Source organism: Heloderma suspectum, chromosome 1 (genome assembly GCF_057233095.1).
Source record: "Heloderma suspectum isolate Gila_16-S chromosome 1, 16-S_ref, whole genome shotgun sequence".
Classification (NCBI taxonomy): domain Eukaryota; kingdom Metazoa; phylum Chordata; class Lepidosauria; order Squamata; family Helodermatidae; genus Heloderma; species Heloderma suspectum.
Window position 1 is genome coordinate 116,467,330 of NC_139458.1, and position 14,713 is coordinate 116,482,042.

Genomic DNA, 14,713 nt, shown 5'->3' on the forward strand with positions numbered 1-14,713 from the left:
ACTGGGCACTAGTGTATACCTTACAGTTCTGTGGAACCCTGAGTTATAATTTAGGGCACAATCCTATCCAGATAGGCAGCCGCCCCCGAACTTGGAGGCGACTGCCTATCCAAAGCAGGGCAGGAGAAGCATGGAGGGGATCTGTGCTTCTCCTGCCCTGCATTTTTGGCTAGACAGCTGATTGACGACAAAGGTCCATCTAATCAAAGCTATGGTTTTCCCAGTAGTAATGTATGGCTGTGAGAGCTGGACTATAAGGAAGGCTGAGCGCCGAAGAATGGATGCTTTCGAACTGTGGTGCTGGAGAAGACTCTTACGAGTCCCCTGGACTGCAAGGAGGTCAAATCAGTCCATCCTAAAGGAAATCAAGCCTGACTGCTCATTGGAAGGACAGATACTGAAGCTGAAGCTAAAATATTTTGGCCACCTAATGCGAAGAGAAAACTCTCTGGAAAAGACTGTGATGCTGGGAAAGACGGAAGGCAAAAGGAGAAGGGGACGGCAGAGGATGAGATGGCTAGATAGCATCACTGATGCAATGAATATGAACTTGAGCACGCTCTGGGAGAGAGTGCAGGACAGGAAGGCCTGGTGTGCTATGGTCCATGGGGTCACGAAGAGTCGGACACGACTGAACAACTGAACAAGCCACGGGAGGGCTGAGTGGGGAAGGAGGATGCTGTACGACACATTGGATGTGTCATACAGGCATTTCTGCCTTCCCCGCCCTGGAACATCCCCAGCCATGCTCTTTTTCGGCCGCTCCACACTTCTCCTGTGAGCGCGGAGGACAGGGCTTTTCCATGCTAACTCTGAGGCAGTGTGGAAGTGGGGGGAGGTCGGTTCTCTGGGAACCGACCTCGGAGCACAGGCTCCGAGGTCGGTTCCCAGAAAACAACATATCCTATGGCCACCTAGCCACTGTGATTGCTCCCTTATTTACATCTTTTTGAGTGGTCCATACTAAAAAAAATCTCAGACTGATCTTAGTTTTCTTTCTCTCACTTCAAGGACTTTGAATAAAACAGAACAATGAGTCTGTGTGTAAGTCTTGCTTCCTTATTCATTACTCCCCAGGTGGGTTTTAAAAGTTTTTTATTTGAAATATAAGGAAATCTCAGAGTGAACTGAGCATCTTGACATTATCTTCAAATAACTAGTACTCAGCTCTCTCTTTTCCTCTGCCATCATGTCAATTGTCATTCAGGATGTTTTGTGTACTGCCATTAAGAGTGCCTAATAAGGAAAATAAATACTTTCCCTCCATTTATATGTCATCATTTTATTACTTTACTTCCAAATGCCACTTAATTAAAAAAGAGAGAGACTTGCTAAATTACTAAGTGGAAAAGAAATGCAAGGAAGGAAAGATGTTTGCTCTAAAGAAAACCTTCTGATTTGAAAATTAAACATTTCAGCAACATCATTCCCTTTATTACATAGCAGGTTCTAAACCTGAGTGTTTGCTGAATGTAATTTCAAATGACAGTTTAGCTTATTATTTTATCCCATTCTGTAATAGATAAAATATTTTTCCCTCTGAATCATTTAAAATGCAACTTGATTCCCATGCAACCTACCCAGAGATTCAATAATAAACATGAATGAATATTTGCTGCTGGTGTGTGGATCTCCCCCCCTTTGGGCAGGGGGGGGGTCTTCTAAATCACAGAATGGATTAGGAATTAAACTAGGAACGAGATGAAAAAAGCGCCTCAGAGCTGTAATCAAACATCCATTCCAACAGCTGAAACATGTTATTACATCTTTCAGTTGATTTATAGTACCCAAAGAGATTTCATAATCATCTTCTGTATTAAAACAAGGGGAACAGAGGCACATTTCAATAACAATGGCTGTTGTTTAGAGAGCGACAATCATGTCCAGGAGTGTTATATACGTCAGACAACATGGAGAGAGTTCTGCTGTGCCCTTTCTTTTCATTGTTTTCATGCGAGTTGTACAAATGAACATAAAGGAATGATGACAACTAGTTCAATAGAATATCCTGAGACTTTGTCAATTTCGGTTCGGTGGGAGGGGGTTGGAGTACAGGAGATGGCAAGTTTTGAATCGGAAACTGGAATACGTTTGTAATCCTGATTTTGGAACGATGCCCCCCTCCCCAAAGAAAGTTGGAAATATTCCACAGTAATATCCTGGTTCAAAGATGGCAGCAGAAATTAAACAATGCAACCTCATTTATATTTGCTGTTAAAAGAATAAGGATCTAATGTGGAGCTCATAAAAGCAAGGATTGTGGCAAAGAGATGGGCAGCAATGGGATTTATTATGAGAGGATCTGGCTTCACTCTGTGTTATTTTCAAACATGTAGTTTATTTTTTCCCCCTGGTGTCTGTCACAAATCCTAAAATACCATTACAGAGTTAGCAGATGGTTCCCAAGTATTCATACCTGATAAAGCCTCCTGGGTGATCAAGCACTGAAAAATCAATATTTTTTTCAACTTTCAATGGCTAGCTATTCAGTTTCATTACATCTCGCTATTCCTCCATGGCTACTGTGATATGGACACTTACTTCACCATTGCATTAAGCTCTAATCTCTGGACCTGCTGATACAGGCGGTTAATGAATAGCTATTGTACCACCACTGTATGCTTCGCAATTCTTCTGATCTCAGTAGGATGTTTCAAATACTGTGATCTTGTGTTCAGTAACACCCCACTCCCTGTTTCTTTCCTCCCATTTATTTCATTCATATCTCTCTACTCCTGCTGGTTTCTTCATTAAGAAGAATGAAGAATGTCTGTAATTAATCTTTAAAATAAATAGTCACAATAAGTCCCATGGGTCAAATAGATAGGAAATGAATGTAAAGGCCAAAATGTCATCTGACAGTACGAGTTTTGCCCCGATGCCCTGACAGCATGGTCAGAAGGCACTCTTGTGTCATGGAAAGTCCTCACCCCACTGGGCATTTGTTCTTCTTGCTCCCTTCTCAATTTGGCCAACTATGCCAAATCTCATTTGTAGTTCCATAAGGGCATCTGAACCTGAATTTACCAGGATATGACAAGCCAGAGACACCATGAGAATCAATGTAGTACAGTGGGCTACAGTACTGGAGAAAGGCGGAAGACCCCAAGTTCCAATTTCCAATATGCATGATCCTCACTGGGTGACCTTAGGGTTGTCCATCGCTGGCAAATCATGTTCGTTTTTGGATTGATGGATCCCTGAGACACCCCCAACTCAGCACACATTTGCAAGCCAAGCGGTGGGCCAGTTCCCGAAACTTGGGAACGTTGCCATCCCTTTTTTAATTATCTGTGTGCCGCGATTTGCGCAAAATTGCAGGTGTAACTATTTATGGAAATTGCAATTTGTACAAAATCACGGCTGTAAATTAGACCATTGACACGCACAATTTTGTGCAAATTGCACTATTCATGGCCGTGATTTCACACAAATCCCAATTTCTGTAAATATTTGCACCCGCAATATTATGCAAATCGCAAGTTGTGCAAATAAAAAAAGTGGGAAACTGTGAGCTGGCCCAACTCATTGTGTGATGAGTTGGGCCAGCTCAGGGATGTGCAAGCTGGAGTCCTGGGGGCTCAGCTGGTGAAAAGTCACTGAGCTCTACACTCTAAATGGATTCCTCTGACATCCCTAGGTGACCTTGGGCCAGTCACTATCTCTTGGCCTAATGTACCGGCTCATAGGGTTGTTGTGTTGATATACATGTAGGAAAGATTGCATACAAATCATAAACAAATAAAAAATAAGCCTTCTGAGGAACACCCCTCCAGCACTTCAAATCCAAGCAAGCTCCCCGAGCCACCATGAGCAATGCATTCTATTCCAGGGTTTGGCAACCTTTTTGGGCCCCAGGCGCATTTGGAATTTGAGAAACTGCCCTGGCCACCACCACAAAATGGCTGCCATGGGAGGCATGGCACAGGATAGTAACCTGCCCCAGGAGTCAGTGCAAGGCAGAGGTGGGGTCTGAGCTCCAACACAGCAAACAACACACTGAACAGCAGCACCAATAGAAACCCATTCCACAGTAATCCCAGCTCCTGGGAAGATTTTTTTTAAAGGTGGGAGGGATAGGGCATTTTGGTGGGAACCAAGAAAGGTACCCAGGGGCACTCTGGTCTGGTGCCCACAGGCACTGTATTGCCTACCTCTGCTCTATGCAGTTTCCACCCCAGATCCATAGCAGTTCATAGTGTGAGAAGGATGAGAATGAGAATGCTATATTAGAATCAGAATGGTCCATACTGTGGGAAACAAGCCAAAGTTGGCACACATACATCCCTACTTCAGTTCCTCACTTCACTCGTTAACAACCATATCAAAGAAAACGTGCCAAAACGTGGAGGCAGTGACAGACTTTGTCTTTCTAGGCGCAAAGATTACTGCAGACGCTGAATGCAGCCCGGAAATCAGAAAACGTTTACTTCTCGGGAGGAGAGCAATGACAAATCTTGATAAAATAGTGAAGAGCAGAGACATCACACTGACAACAAAGGTCCACATAGTTAAAGCAATGGTATTCCCCGTAGTAGTAACCTATAGCTGCGAGAGCTGGACCATAAGGAAGGCTGAGCGAAGGAAGATAGATGCTTTTGAACTGTGGTGCTGGAGGAAAATTCTGAGAGTGCCTTGGACTGCAAGAAGATCAAACCAGTCCATACTCCAGGAAATCAAGCCAGACTGCTCACTTGAGGGGATGATATTCAAGGCAAAACTGAAGTACTTTGGCCACATAATGAGAAGACAGGATACCCTGGAGAAGATGCTGATGCTAGGGAAAGTGGAAGGCAAAAGGAAGAGGGGCCGACCAAGGGCAAGGTGGATGGATGATATTCTGGAGGTGACGGACTCGACCTTGGGGGAGCTGGGGGTGGCGACGGCCGACAGAAAGCTCTGGCATGGGCTGGTCCATGAAGTCATGAAGAATCGGAAGTGACTGACCGAATAAACAACAAACAAGGGACATGCAATTTGCAAATCAGCAAAGCCCATGCTAGTTGAGGTTGTCTGAATGCCACCTTGAAGCTCATCCCGACTCGTGTGCATGTCAGATTGTAAGCTTTGTTGTTTTCTTTCCACACAAAAATACAAGTGTATTTTTGTGCACATTTTTTTTCAAATGTACATATCAATTGTGCACATTTTTAAAATGTCTGCATTTTCTCCCATTGATTAAAATGTGTCTCTACACATTTTGCGAATGTATGCATTTTGCAAATGTAATTTTTTATTCTTTGAATTGCACCGTGAGCTCAGAAATGCATAGACTTCAACCTCAGATTGTGTTCAGGTCTCCATTCTCTTCCGGAGGTGCAAACTGGGTAAATTCTGGTAAAAAAAACAAACTGAAACAAATTTATCCTACATCCCTAGGAATAACTTAGGATCTCCAACGAGAAAACACTAGGGCCAAATCCAGGCACCCATTCCCTATGTAAAGACTACTGAGCAATGCCACTCTGACACCAGGGAGTGGATTAAAGCCAATCGCATCCATGCCTTTCATTCCCTGCCTGCCATGAAGCGAGGGGTCCCAGACGGCTCCACCCAACCCCCATTGGCCAGGGCTCTGGGGCACAGCTTCCAGGGTTCTAGGGTGGCCTCCTTCCACATCCCCTCAAGCTAGATGGCAATGTGTAAGTCTAGTAAACCAAGTCAGATGCTTCGGTGCTTGCACTATCTGCAAGTTGCAAGCAAGGAAAAAGTCAACTAGCCAAATCACACAAAGCCACCAAGTGTCAAAATAATAAGAAGTAGGTGAAAAACCTCCCAGGCCAATCTGGAGTTGCCTCCAAAATTCCCACTCACCCCCCCCCCCCACACACACACACAAATGTTGGCTGGGGTGCCAAGGTGCAGGAGAAAAAGGTGGCCGTGACCACCTTAAAAGACAGGCCAGCCACCCTCTGGATTGGCCCTGCACCACTGTGTGGGAACAACAACAACCCCACCCCCCTCTTCTTTTCCCCCCCAAAAGGGGAGGGGAAGGACAAACTCACCTGGGCTTAACTGCTGAGGAGCAACATTTCTTTCTCTCCATTTGTCTCACTAAAAAAAAAAAAACACTTTCTGTATTAGCTAATATGGGGGGGGGGGAGAAACCTGAAAAGACATTTTCCCATTGTCTGGGAGGACTGATGTATATTCAGAACTTGTCAGGGTACATGTATGACCCATGGAGGTCTCCTAGAACTGCTGAACATAGGGAGTACCACACTTCATATTTTCTTTCCTACCGGTCTGTTGTCTTAGCCCAGCTTTCAGCTTCATCAGCAATTCTATTTTCTCTCTGCCCCACATTTCAGAGTCTAGGCAGATGTCTATGGTGGCTACTTATGAATGGACAAACAGAGGAAATGCATCACCCAAAAAGAGGAAAAAATGATGGCAGTGATTTGCACGTCAATTTAGAAATAATTATTATAATTTAAATAGAAATAAAGTACATCTTACCATAGTGTGGAAGACTGTGACCAGGTGACCTGTGTGTGTCTGCCTGCCTGTTCAGCCTGCTGCCAAGGTGCAAGCTGTTGATGGGTAACAGTCCTTATGATTCTTTAGCTTTAAATCAGAACTGGGCAGGACAGTACTTCTAACAGAGGATGGTTCTCTGGCAGATGTTCAAATAGAGGACTGTCCTCTGTAAAAGAGGACACATGGCCACCCTACGTCTGCCCTCAAGGAAGACAGGTCTGCTTTGCAAATCAAGCCATGAACTAGACTTTTCTCTTGAACAAACATTGCCCTTCAGTCCATTCCACAACTCTAATAGGACTTTGACCCCAATACATCCGAACTCCCTGCAGCAACAGCTGCCACCATGGACCTACAGAAGCAGCCATGTTCTTTCTTTCTTTCTTTCTTTCTTTCTTTCTTTCTTCTGTACAATGTCCTTAGGAGCTTCCATGCAGCTAGTATCTGTTTTGTTTTAAATTTATAATAATGATTTCAACATGTGAATATATACATACAAATTAGCATATGCAAAATTTATGCAAATCCATGCCCTCTTTTGATCTCTTTTTGGATGGTGCATTTCTCCTTTTGGGGGCAATTCATAAGTGGCCACCCTGCTTCATGCACAACATGGGTGGGAACCACCCCTTCTGTAAGTGGAAGGAGTTGCTCAACTCATGGGAAGATCAGTTTGCAGAAGGAGCTGTGATGTAGGAAAGGCCTCTATGCATGGAAAATGGGCAATGGTTTTCACCAAGTCCCTGTTCCCTGTGCAGCCTCCCATGTTCCAGAGGGTCCCCCAACACTCTGAAGTACATTTTATGAGGACTCAAGGAGGTGCAGGGAGGAGGAGAAAGCAGCCAAAAATGCTCCCTGCCCCATTCTGTTTGATCCAGTGCTATATAAATACATCTTCCACATATTTGTATAGGACTAATGTGTGTCTATCTATGCAGATAGGTGGGTGCGAAAATTTGTTTTCATTATATATCCTTTTCATTTGTTGTCGTTCAGTCATTAAGTCGTGTCCGACTCTTCGTGACCCCATGGAACATAGCACGCCAGGCCTTCCTGTCCTGCGCTCTCTCCCGGAGCGTGCTCAAGTCCATGTTCATTGCATCGGTGATGCTATCTAGCCATCTCATCCTCTGCCATCCCCTTCTCCTTTTGCCTTCAATCTTACCCAGCATCAGGGTCTTTTCCAGGGAGTTTTCTCCTCGCATTAGGGGGCCAAAATAGTTGAGCTTCAGCTTCAGTATCTGTCCTTCCAATGAGCAGTCAGGCTTGATTTCCTTTAGGATGGACTGATTTGACCTCCTTGCTGTCCAGGGGACTCGTAAGAGTCTTCTCCAGCACCACAGTTCGAAAGCATCAATTCTTCGGCGCTCAGCCTTCCTTATAGTCCAGCTCTCACAGCCATACATTACTACTGGGAAAACCATAGCTTTGATTAGATGGACCTTTGTCAGCAAGTTGATGTCTCTGCTTCTTACTATGCTGTCTAGGTTTGCCATAGCTTTCCTTCCAAGGAGCAAGCGTCATTTAATTTCATGGCTACAGTCACCGTCTGCGGTGATCTTGGAGCCCAAGAAAGTAAAATCTGTCACTGCTTCCATTTCTTCCCCTTCTATATGCCAGGAAGTGATGGGGCCAGATGCCATGATCTTCGTTTTTTTGATGTTGAGTTTCAAACCAGCTTTTGCACTCTCCTCTTTCACCCTCAACAAGAGGCTCTTGAGATCCTCTTCGCTTTCTGCCATTAGGGTGATATCGTCTGGATATCTGAGGTTGTTGATAATTCTCCCGGCAATCTTAATTCCGACCTGTGATTCATCCAACCCGGCGTTTCTCATGATGTACTCTGCATATAAGTTAAATAAGCAGGGCAACAATATGCAGCCTTGTCGTACTCTTTTCCCAATTTTGAACTAATCCATTGTTCCTTGTCTGGTTCTTTCTGTTGCTTCTTGACCCTCGTACAGGTTTCTCACAAAATGCAGCACTATTATATTTCCAAGTATCAGAAGGTAAGACCCAATGACACACAGAGAATTTAGTTTCTTTGCACCCAGGCACCATAACATTGGGTCTCAGACACCTTGAAAACCCATTCCTGCCTGATTAAGGCCTATCTGAACATGCAGACCTAGGCCAAGTTCCAATCCAAATTTGAAGAGACAAGATCCTCTCCCCTGAAAACAGAAGGATAAATATAAATATGAATAACCTGAATATTTCTATACAGCTGCACAGAAGATGAGTGAGAGAGTGTTTACAAGCACTACACTGGGAAAGAACTGCTTCTAATTAGTAAGAATCTTTCACATCAGCTTAATAGAACCCGAGATGTTTTTTAGGTGCCCGATGGAGATATATTAGTCCACGTGCAGCCATGAAGTTGCATTCACCATTCCTTTACAATTAGAGCAACAACAGGAGAATGCCAATGGCTTCAAACAGCAAATAGGTCACCCTTCATCTGAACAATTACAATTCAGTTCTAAACTGCAGCATATGTCCTATTTTGAGGATGTCCTTTGTGATATTAAGTCTTTTAAAAACCCGAATAAACCTACATACCTCGCTATGTATAATGCTTGCGTTATGTCCAGCAAAATGCTGAGACTCCAAACTTCAAAGGCTGCTGCATAAGTTGCTGTTTTGTAAGAAGATGTTAAATTATTAGGGCTGGGGACGATTTGCTACTAATGCAATTATTCTCTTCTGCTTCTCTGTCATCATTGGACAGCAGGCATTCACCATCTGCCACCTTTGAAAACAGCAACTGGATAACTTCAGAGAAATGGAACAGTGTCATTTTTTGGAGGAAATTTTTATGAACATCTGAAGTACACAATTGTACCATGTGAAAAAAAGAAAAAGCCGTTGACCATGCTAGAGCTCTTTCATTCTCTTGCTTCATTGTTGGATGCATAAGCTGCTGGAATTCAGAGGTGGACTCCCCCCAAAAGGAGCTCTTGTACAATAATTAATTGACTTTAACGAGTTTAAAAATGCTCATTTGCACATGGCTAAGAAATGTTACAATATGTCAGAACTGAGAGAGTCTCCTATTATCTGTGTAAACAGCCCGAGCTGGCTGTATTTTCTTAAAAAGTTCATTGCTGGGAAATGGGGGAAGCTCGAGAAGCTAAACAAATCCAGGCAATAATGGAAATGTAGCATGAAATTACTTCTGTAAACAACAGCCATTCATTATTTGAACATTTTTCATAAGAGAATAGTAGTAGGCAGCTGACTGTTGATATAAAAGGGCGTGGAGTAAGGATGCCAGTTAGGAAGAGCAGAGTGTATATTTCAAAAGAGATCTCCTAATATAGGGCCAAACATAAAGACAGATGCCTCTTTTTTAAAAAAAAACAGAACAAAATCCACACATAAAACATTGATTGATCCCCTGAATATTAACAATCAATGCCATTTTCTTCATTAACTTTGGAGTGGAACACAAAGAAAGGTATATTTGATTTAAGAAGCAAAAGAAAGGAGCACTATTTAATGTTGATTTGGTGTAGTGAATAACCCCGGAGAGTAATGTAAATACCAAGCTGCAATAACATGACAGCACACTAATCATATTTACAAACTATATTAAATCTGTCCATTGTGTTTGCCTGGCTGCGGATTGGCTTGAGTGTAATTGTCATTGTAACCCGTGTTGGCTTATGGGAGAATTTAACTGCAGTGATATAAGGTGAGTGCTCGCCTTATTATTACTTTATTATTACCCGGTTTATGTTTATTAAAACAATTTGTCATGCAGAACAGGAATGAGGGAATGGGAACATTAAATCGTGCCATACTCAACCTGAAGAAATGAGTTACAATAAAATTAATGGCAGGCAGGCCGCCACTGACACTTGTAGCCATGTGGAGCAGCGACACACCGGCTCATTTCATTTGCTGATCGTTTCTTGTTAGGGTCACGCCATTAAACTTACATATTGGGAACTACTGAGAATCTGAGGCAATGAAGGTAAAGTTTATGAAGCAAAAGTGGGATTTTTCCCCCCGCTGCTAATGCATTCCTTTCAATTATGACCAAAATCAGGAATGCAGATTGAAAGTTTAAATCATACTGAGTTATTAAAGACGAGTGTCGGAGGGAAATGTCCTTCAATTTTACAGAGGCTCAGAGAGCTGAGGGTGAAAAAAGCTGAGTTTAGGTTAAAGTGAAACTACTCTTCTTGGAAGTCTTTGAGGGGAAAAAAGGGAGCAGTGAGAATATTGCACATGAAAGGTCTCATAACAAGTTTAATAAAAGCTGCTTTATTTTCTTTCCTAGAAACTCGGTACTTGATACCCTCAAATTCCTTTCAACTCAAATCTTCATTATTTTAAAAGCTCAGCTGTAAAATGGTTTATGCTGTGGCTGGAGAGGGTGGGATTCAGCAGACTTTCACCAACACAACCCCATATTGGGACTAAATTGCTACAGAAATTAAAAGTGTCAGGCTTCATGTACGTTAGCTGCCCAGGCCAGAAGAAATGTGGGCTCCTGATGGAACTTCTGTGTATGTGAAATAATAATACCCTGTCTTTGTTTCCTATTATGCAATGATGTTAAGGAGTCTTTGGGGGAAATTATTAAAAAAAAATGGATGCAGAGGAAAATATGTTGAAGATTAAGTCTAAGTTTTAGCAATTAGTATGTGTGAGATATAAATAAATGAAATAAATCCCATAGAATGCCCCCCTCCATTTTCTGAGCCCATGGTAGCAGTCTCACCTCATTATTTGAAATGACTTTCATGAGCTTCATGTCAGTGGAATCTTATCTTAGCAATGAAGGATAAATAGAAGTGTATGACTGCCCATAACTATAGAACTTCCTCCCCACTGGGACTCATCAAACCCAACCTGAGCATCTTGCAGAACACTGTAAGACCTTTTCTGTTTGGAATGGCAACTTTAAGCTGTTAGACAGAGGGTTGAGAGGTTCATATTTTTCAGCTCTTACTATTATTACTTGTTGTATGGCTGGCGCCCTTCTTCCGAGGAGCTCAGAGAGTAGCATTTTAGCCTTGCAACCACCCCCATAGGGTAGGTTAGATTGTGAGAGTGGCTTCCCTAAGGTCAGCTGGTTAACTTTAAAGCTGAATGGGGATCTGAACTTGAATGACCAGTACTTTAGCTACTGTACCACACCTCTCTGTTGAAATTGAATGTTAATAGAATTTATATTTGGCTTTTAAAATATACTGTTACCGATCATGGGACGGCATCAGTAGTAAGTTCATATACATTACACTATCTGGCTATATCTAAATACTTTTATGGCTGCAAACCTAAACCACTTACCTGCAAGTAAACCCCAATGAACTCAATGGGAATTTTCTTCTGAGTAAATCTGTATAGTAGAATAGAGGCTGGAATAAATTATGTACCTGTGTGTGTATTCACCTGTTGATATCTCTTTGAGTGTAAGGCTCTTTGATTCAGCAGAGGATGGTGGAAGAGTGGAGCTGAGTTTGGCCAGTTCCCCTTCTCCCCCTCCAGGCCCTTCCATTAGTCCTCACCATAATATTCTGGGTCCTCCACCCCCACTCCTCCCAAAACAGATTTTGAGAACTCTGGATCCAAGTCTGTCTGTCTATCTGTCTGTCGTGTGTGTGCATGCATATAGTTGTGTATATAGTAGATTTTGTATGGCTCTCTGTTCTTAGCATCCAGCTCTGTCAGAACCAGGCATGTGTTGCTGTTTCTACCAAATACCACTATCCTTCCTTTTAGTATGGGTGTGGCTGTCATGGAAATCCCCAGGTACATTCCAGGTGTTGTTGTTGTTCAGTCGTTCAGTCGTGTCCGACTCTTCGTGACCCCATGGAACATAGCACGCCAGGCCTTCCTGTCCTGCGCTCTCTCCCAGAGCATGCTCAAGTTCATATTCATTGCATCGGTGATGCTATCTAGCCATCTCATCCTCTGCCGTCCCCTTCTCCTTTTGCCTTCAGTCTTTCCCAGCATCACGGTCTTTTCCAGAGAGTTTTCTCTTCACATTAGGTGGCCAAAATATTTGAGCTTCAGCTTCAGTATCTGTCCTTCCAATGAGCAGTCAGGCTTGATTTCCTTTAGGATGGACTGATTTGACCTCCTTGCAGTCCAGGGGACTCATAAAGAGTCTTCTCCAGCACCACAGTTCGAAAGCATCAATTCTTCGGCGCTCAGCCTTCCTTATAGTCCAGCTCTCACAGCCATACATTACTACTGGGAAAACCATAGCTTTGATTAGACGGACCTTTGTCGGCAAGGTGATGTCTCTGCTTCTTACTATGCTGTCTAGGTTTGCCATAGCTTTCCTCCCAAGGAGCAAGCATCTTTTAATTTCATGGCTACAGTCACCGTCTGCGGTGATCTTGGAGCCCAAGAAAGTAAAATCTGTCACTGCTTCCATTTCTTCCCCTTCTATATGCCAGGAAGTGATGGGGCCAGATGCCATGATCTTCGTTTTTTTAATGTTGAGTTTCAAACCAGCTTTTGCACTCTCCTCTTTTGCACTCTCCTCTCCTACATTCCAGGTAGGGATCGACAAATCAGTCTATTTCTGATCCATGTCAGTTTTGCATGTGTTCAGTCAGATGTCTGTTCCATCCTGTTTCCACATCGGCCTGTGATTTCCCTTTTAATCAGATGAAAATTTGCAATAATTTTCATATGTAGGCTGATATACCAACAATGTCCTTATCTAGACAGAGAAAACCTAGCTACAGTTATCCATGTTCTGATAACCTCTCATCTGGATTACTGCAATGCGTTATACGCAGGGATGCTTTTGAAAACGGTCCAGAAACTTTAGCTGGTCCAAAATAGTGGTAGCAAGATTGTTAACAGGGACTGGCCAACATGATCATATTTAGGGGTGGACCGATGCCCCTCCCCGTCCTGGATCTCCGGGTGCCCGCCCAGCCACTACCCCACTCACGCACCCCCAGACCTGCTCATGTGCCCCCCATGCTCACCAAGCTGTTGGCACCCACCTGGAGCCATTCCCAAGTGCCCGTCATTCCCTCTGTCACCATTTTATGGCGACTTGGGAACTTCCATAAATTAGCAGCCACATAGCGGCTGTAAAGGCCCCATATATGCAATATTACAGACATCAATGGCCCATACTTGAAAGATCATCTCCTCCCATGTACACCTGCCCGAACCCCAAGATCAGCTGCAGCAGTCCTCCTCTGGGTGCCCCCACCAAAGGAAGTGAGGTGGGTGACTGCCAAGAAGAGGGCTGTTTCTGCTGTAGTACCCCAGCTGTGGAATGAGGTTCCTGGAGAGGCTCAGCTGGTTTCCCCACTGTGCTCTTTTCAGTGCCAGGTGAAGACCTTTTCATTTCCCTAGGCACTGTAGTATTTCAGTTCCTGCTTTAAATGTGGTGTTATTGGGCAGTGTAGAAATGCAATAAAATAAATAAATAAATAAATAAATAAATAACACGTGTCATTTCCCCTAAAATACGCATGTTTATATGCACTTTTGAAGCTGAGAAGTAGCTCCGCAACATTCGGTGAAGGGCACAATCTGAAGGATGACTGCCATTCCAATCCATGTATTATTTCAGGAAGTGCAACTCCGGTCAGGTCAGTTAAAAATATGGACCCAATGAATTTTTCCCTCATTCATTCCTAATTCCAGCTAGGGGTCACTGAAAGCAGGTAGGGATGGATGAATATGGCAGTTTTGTTTTCTCTTGGTTTCTCATTTTTCCAATCTTAAATTGGGTTTGTCTCAAACTTTGAAAATTTCTTTAGTCTTAACGTCAGAGGTTTTTGGGTGGCGGCCCTTCAGCCCTTAAATGTTCTCCCAAAGGAAGTCCACCTGGAGGACACACTGCCTTCTTTTCAGCACCAGGCTAAGACTTTCCTGTTCTCCCAAATCTTTTAGGATGTAATCCTATGCATGTTTAGACATAAAAAGGTCCTACAACTTCTAGCATTCCCCAGCCAACCATGCTGGCTAGGGAATGATGGGAGTTGTAGGTCTTTTTTTCTGTCTAAATACACACACGTATTTAGTCTTTTAGGCTGCAATCCTATGAGCACTTACCTGGAAATCAGTCTCATTGAATGCAATGGAACTTACTTCTGAGTAGGCGTGTATTGCACTGTTACAGTATTTTAAAATATTTTAGTAATTTATTATTTTAGTCCCTGCAATGTGTTTTTGTCTCTTCTGCTTGTATTTCATGCTGTGCCGGCACCAGTGCTGTGCCGAAACCCCACCTGCCCTTTCG